The sequence below is a fragment of the Oryctolagus cuniculus genome, chromosome 1, assembly GCF_964237555.1.
Source record: "Oryctolagus cuniculus chromosome 1, mOryCun1.1, whole genome shotgun sequence".
NCBI classification, from domain to species: Eukaryota; Metazoa; Chordata; class Mammalia; order Lagomorpha; family Leporidae; genus Oryctolagus; species Oryctolagus cuniculus.
The window spans coordinates 236,300,846-236,306,845 of record NC_091432.1 but is presented as its reverse complement, the minus strand read 5'-3'; positions in this window follow the sequence as shown (position 1 = coordinate 236,306,845).

The window sequence follows — 6,000 nt, the reverse complement described above, 5'->3', positions numbered from 1 at the left end:
TACGCAGGTACGGAGGTGCCGGCCCAGCCAGCCGCGGCCGCCTTCCCCTTCATGGCTGAAACCTTTCCCAGGGGGAGTTTGCCCAGGGCTGGAATGCACTGGGGGCTGCTGTGTTGTGGCTTCATGGCTAAGCCACCGCCTGCGGTGCCGGCTTCCCATTTGGGTGCTGGCTTGAGTCCCGGCCGCTCCACTGCTCATCCGGCTCCTTGCTGTGGCCTGGGAAAGCAGTGGCGAGCGATCCAAGTGCTTGGGCCCCGCGTGGGAGACCCGGGTGCAGCTCCCGGCTCCTGGTTCAGCCTGGCCCAGCCCTGGCCGTTGCAGCCACCTGGGGAGTGAACCAGGGGACGGAAGACCTCTCTCTCTCTCTCTCTGTAACTCTGCTTTTCAAATAAATGGAATAAATCTGTAAAAAAGAAGAAAAATGAAGGAGACTCAGGACTGTTGGGGTTTTGTTAGAATCGAATCCCGGGAATATCGAGTGCTGGGTTGGCGGCTCCCCTGGCAGCCGTGGGTGTCGGCTGCGGGGGAGCTGAGTGGCCCCCGAGAGCCCCCGATGGGCCGTCCTCCCGGCGGGCGTCTCGAGGTCCTGGCCGACTCCCCAGCAATCGTCCACAGCGAGGAGCTCACAGCCTCCGGGCTGCCCCTTTGCCCCCGGCCATCAACACCCAGCTGCCTGTGAGAGCCCAGAAATTAAATTAGCGCGAAATGGAGGAAGCTCTTAGTGTTAGGAGTCGCCCGTGGCTTCAGGAGCCTGGTGCATTTCCACCCGCGGGGCGACCTCCTAGGAGATGTTGAAATGCGATTTCTGCTGTCAAACGGAAATGCCCATCTGTCACCTGCCCCTCAGGCCCCGCTCAGGGCTGGGGCTGTGGCTGGCGGCTCTCCGGTGGGAGCTGTGGCCATGGCAGGATCCGCCCGCGGGGGTGCCGGGAGCTGCACACACACTCCTGGGGCTCCAGGCTCTGGGGCTGGGGGCTCGTCTGGGAATGCACGTGTCCCACTCAGTGGCTCTGTGGCAGGGGGCAGGGGTGGGCGTCTGGAGTGGGGCCGGACTGTCCAGGCTGCAGCTGGGGACCTGAGTGGGGTCCCGTCAGCACCATCCCTTCCTTCCGCTGCGCCCTTTGCCCTCTGTGGGTGGGGCCTCTGTCCACGCTCTGGCAATGAACCCCCCAGGGTCCCAGGGCTGATTTCTGCAGGGGGCTCGGTTCTAGCAAATCTGCTGGGTGCACTCCGGGCGAGGGAAGTGTGAGGAAGCCGTGGCAGGAGCCGCATGGCCCGGGACTCCCGGCTCAACCCAGGGCGTCTTCTCGGAGGGGCTCGGTGCAGCCTGGGGTGTCTACTGGGAGGTGTGGCTTTGTCCACGCGCCCAGGCTGTGGGCCCCGCTGGGGAGCAGGGTCGGCCCACCTTGCTCTCGCCCGCTGGCTGCTGCAGCCGGCCCAGGACTGGGACACGGGTCGGGGACCAACCAGAACCCGCAGGGATAAGCAGATGAGCTCATCTCTCCTGGCCGGGGCAGGGGTGAGGGGAGGCCTCTGACCCTTGGACAGGAAATCTGACCCATCGGCTGCATCCCGTCTCCAGGCTCAGCACCCAGAGGTGCCCTAGGGGGAGAGACCCCCGGCCAGCGCTGGGGGGCGTCTGAGGCCAGGGGGGACCCCGATATGGGGCCTTCTGCCTCTGCTTCCCTCCGACCCTGCCAGGACCCCGCCCTGCCCAGTGCCTCGGCTACCAGCACCAGGAGTGGTATCTGCCGCCCCCCGAAGGTTGGCTCGCTGGGCTCCGTGGATGGGCAGGAGGGGCAGTGGCCAGCGGGGACCGGGGGACGGGCATCCCTGAAGGGTGTGTGGCCCCAGGGCACCTCTTGGGCTGCACTGGGCTCGTGCTGGCCACTCCCTCCTGTCCAGACCCACTGTTAGCGGGCGGGAATGGGTCCCCCCGGGGGGTGAGGGCCGGGGGGTGAGGGCCGGACGTCTGCCCAGTACCGATTGATGTGCTGCAGATTCTCAGGCTGCTGGACCGCAAACGAGCGTCCTCAATGCTGGCCCCCGGCCACTTCCTGCCTTGTTGGCCTGCTCCTGCCCCTCCCCTGGCCCGAGGCCCAGCCCTGGCTCCCGGTGCTGACAGATGGGAGGCCCGGCCCCAGCCTGCCCGCCTGCACCCCAGACGGCTGAGCTGCCTGGCGGCCGGCGCTGCTGCTCCCTCTCCCCCCAGCGGCACAGCTGCCTCGCTCGGGGAACGGATCCGTCTCTGCGCCGCCTCGCACCGCCTCCGGAGCAATGCACCTGTGCCGAGTTCAGAGCCAGAGTCCCCGAGTCGCAGGCAGAAGGGACGGGGTCTCACGCAGCCCCCCACCCCAGCCTGGCTTCCAGACCCCAGTGTGTGGTCCCTTGGCAACACTGGACAGACCTCCCCCACCCCCGCCCCAGGCCACAGAGAATCTGGGTGGAGCAGGCGGCAGGAGGGGGGAGCCACGGGAGCCACCAAGCCTGCCCGTGGGGGCCCGGGTTGGGGCTGCCTGTGGAGGAGGAACAGCTCCGTCGGGTGCCCAGCGAGGCCGGCGTCCGAGCACACGCTCCACGCTTCCGGAGCCCTTCTCAGAGCACTCGTGCAGGGCAAGCTCTGTCCTTCCGGCTTTGGGCGCCCACGGGACCTGGAGGACATGGAAGCTTCTGGAATCCTGGGGATGTGGGGACCCAGCGCACCCTCTGCAGTGCCTCCTGTGGGTCCCGCGGCTCCTGCACCTGCTGGTGAGCCGATGCACGCCTCCTCGTCCCCCTCGTCCCCCTCCTGCCCCTGGCCCCCCTGGTCCCCCTGGCCCCCCTCGTCCCCCTGGTCCCCCTCCTGCCCCTGGCCCCCCTCACCCCCCTGGTCCCCCTCGACACCCCCTCGTCCCCCTCAGCCCCCTCGGCCCTCTCGTCCGCCTTGTCCTCCCCCCCGTCGCCCGTGTCCCCTCACCCCCTCAGCACCAAGCCCCCGCTCTCCTCTGTCTTCCCCGCGCTCACACAGCCGTCGCCGTCGCCCCTGATGCCACTGTCGGCGTCTGGCGGTGTGTCCCCCAGGCTGTGACGTCACGCCGGCATTTCTGGGTCTGGGCTGCTGGCTGGATTTCCCCCCACCCGACTTAGGGGTCCCGGTTTCTTTGTGGCTGCTTGGTGGCACCTGGCGGGATGCTGTTTCATTCCTTTGAGAACGCCGGCCTTGGTCTGCTCCTCGGGGGTCACCTGCTCCTTGACCCATTGTAGGGTGGGCGCAGAGCAGCCCTTGGTCTCAGGCTTGGGGGCCGCCCTCTGAGAACCGCCCGGCGCCGTGTCCTTCGCCCCAGGTCTTTTCCCCGCCCGGCGCCGTCTCACAGCCCACGTGGGCAGGCCTTGGCCGGCTGTCTCGAGGGCCTGCTGTGCAGCTCTGGAATCTCCTCGTGGGGCACAAATGCCCAGTGCCCACTTAGCAGACCCTGCCTGAGGCCGGCCATGGGCCAGAGAGGTCAGCCCTGGGGATGAGCCCCGTCCCCAGGCCCTGGTCCCCTCTGCGGAATGAGTGCCCACTCCTGGGACCAGAGCACACAGCCCGGGTCACACACACCTGGGACCAGAGACACAGCCCGGGTCACACACACCTGGGACCAGAGACACAGCCCGGGTCAGAGACACAGCCCGGGTCACACACACCTGGGACCAGACACACAGCCCGGGTCACACACACCTGGGACCAGAGACACAGCCCGGGTCAGAGACACAGCCCGGGTCACACACACCTGGGACCAGAGACACAGCCCGGGTCAGAGACACAGCCCGGGTCACACACACCTGGGACCAGACACACAGCCCGGGTCACACACACCTGGGACCAGAGACACAGCCCGGGTCAGAGACACAGCCCGGGTCACACACACCTGGGACCAGACACACAGCCCAGGTCACGCACACCTGGGACCAGAGACACAGCCCAGGTCACACACACCTGGGACCAGACACACAGCCGGGGTCACACACACCTGGGACCAGAGCACACAGCCCGGGTCACACATACCCGGGGACCACGGCACACAGCACGTGTCAGAGACACAGCCCAGGTCACACACACCTGGGACCTGACACACAGCCCGGGTCACACACACCTGGGACCAGAGACACAGCCCAGGTCACACACACCTGGGACCTGACACACAGCCCGGGTCACGCACACCCGGGGACCAGAGCACACAGCCCGGGTCACACATACCCGGGGACCAGAGACACAGCCCGGGTCACACACACCCAGGCACCTAACACAGCCCGGGTCACACACACCCGGGGACCTGACACAGCCCGGGTCACACACACCTGGGACCAGAGCACACAGCCCGGGTCACACACACCTGGGACCAGAGACACAGCCCGGGTCACACACACCTGGGACCAGAGCACACAGCCGGGGTCACACACACCTGGGACCAGACACACAGCCCAGGTCACACACACCCGGGGACCAGAGACACAGCCGGGGTCACGCACACCTGGGACCTGACACAGCCCGGTCACACACACCCGGGGACCAGCATGCTCAGCCTAGCTCAGCAGCCCCAGTGCTGCCCCTCCCCCGTCCCACCTTCTCCTGCCCCGCCCTGTCCCCTCCTGTCACTGTATCCACACAGCAAGGCTCTGGCACAAACTGCGTTTCTAATTAAGCTCCTTTCTCCTGTGAAATTCCCGAGCCGGCTTCTTTTTTCCGCTGCTTTTTTTTTTTTTTCATTTTCCAGTCACCTGGGACCCCAAGGACTGTGCAGGGGCGCTGCAGCGCAGAGCCCAGTTCCGCCCCTGCTGCCCTGTAGCCTGGAGCTGCGACCTGGCTCCCTGCACCTCCACTTCCTGGCCTGGGAGTGCCGGGGGCTCCCAGGGGGCCTGGGAGTGGCACAGGGTGGCCAGCCCGGCCAGGACGGGTGTGGGGGAGGGGCTGCTCCCACTGGGGGTGTTTTCCTGAACCAGGAAGGTGGAAAAGGACAAAGAAAAGGAGGAGGGGAGGGGAGCCCGGGTCCTCGGGCTGTCGTGGCCGGGTCGGTGCGGGGTGGATCCCCCCCCGAATAAGCAAGTGTGGGTTTGCTGTGGCACTCGAGCCTGGGCTTGGCCACCGCCTGGGTCAGGCCACCGTGCGGCTCTGAGCTCCCCTGCGGTTCAAGAGGCTCCCGGAGGCTGGGGGTCTCCCGAGGGTCGGCAGATCACAGGGGAGGAGCCCCGGGCAGCCGGCTCCGCCCTGAGAACGCGGGCTTGGAAGTGCCTCGGCCAAGGTTAGGGTTAGGGTTAGGGTTAGGCCTCGGCGAAGGTGCCTGCGTCCCGGCCGGCGCCCTGAGCCCAGCGCCATGCTGGGTCCCCGCACCCACGGTGTGACGGCTGCCACCGCGGGCTTGCTGGGGCTGTTCCCGTCCACGCACCTTGAGGCTGGGGGTGCTGGGGTGTGCGTGCGCTGGATGTCTCTGGTGAGCCCCAGGGGGAACCAGGCTCACCTGGCTGCAGCGGGTGGCCGTGGCCCGAGTGCCCCCCACACCGGCTGTCCCCTCCTGGCCCCCACAGCTCCTGCGGAGCCCCTCCCCATCGGGGCCTGCAGCTCTGTTCTGGCACGAGGCTGCATACTGCAGGCCCAGGCAGAGCTCGGGGCCCGGCTCTGGTCTTGCCCTGCACCGGGATGGCCCCAGCCGGCCCCGCGAATAAGGTGATGACCGGCTGTGGTCCAGCAGCGCCCGTGGAGCAGCAGGGGCCAGGGTCCCGCTGAGCGCCGGGAGGGGTCAGAGGGACGAGACTCCAGCTCCAAACCCGGAACCTCACAGACGGGAGTGCGGGGGAGCTGTGCTGGGGGAGGGGCTGTCCAGCCAGCAGTGGACACACAGGTGGACAGAGAGGGTGGCTGAGGGCTGCGGGGGGCGCCAGGGGCAGTGGGAGACAGGCTGGGTGGGCCAACCCCGGCTGTGGTCGAGGACTGAGCAGGACAGAGGCCGCTCTGGCCGTGGTTGCCCTGTTGGGTGGTGTCAC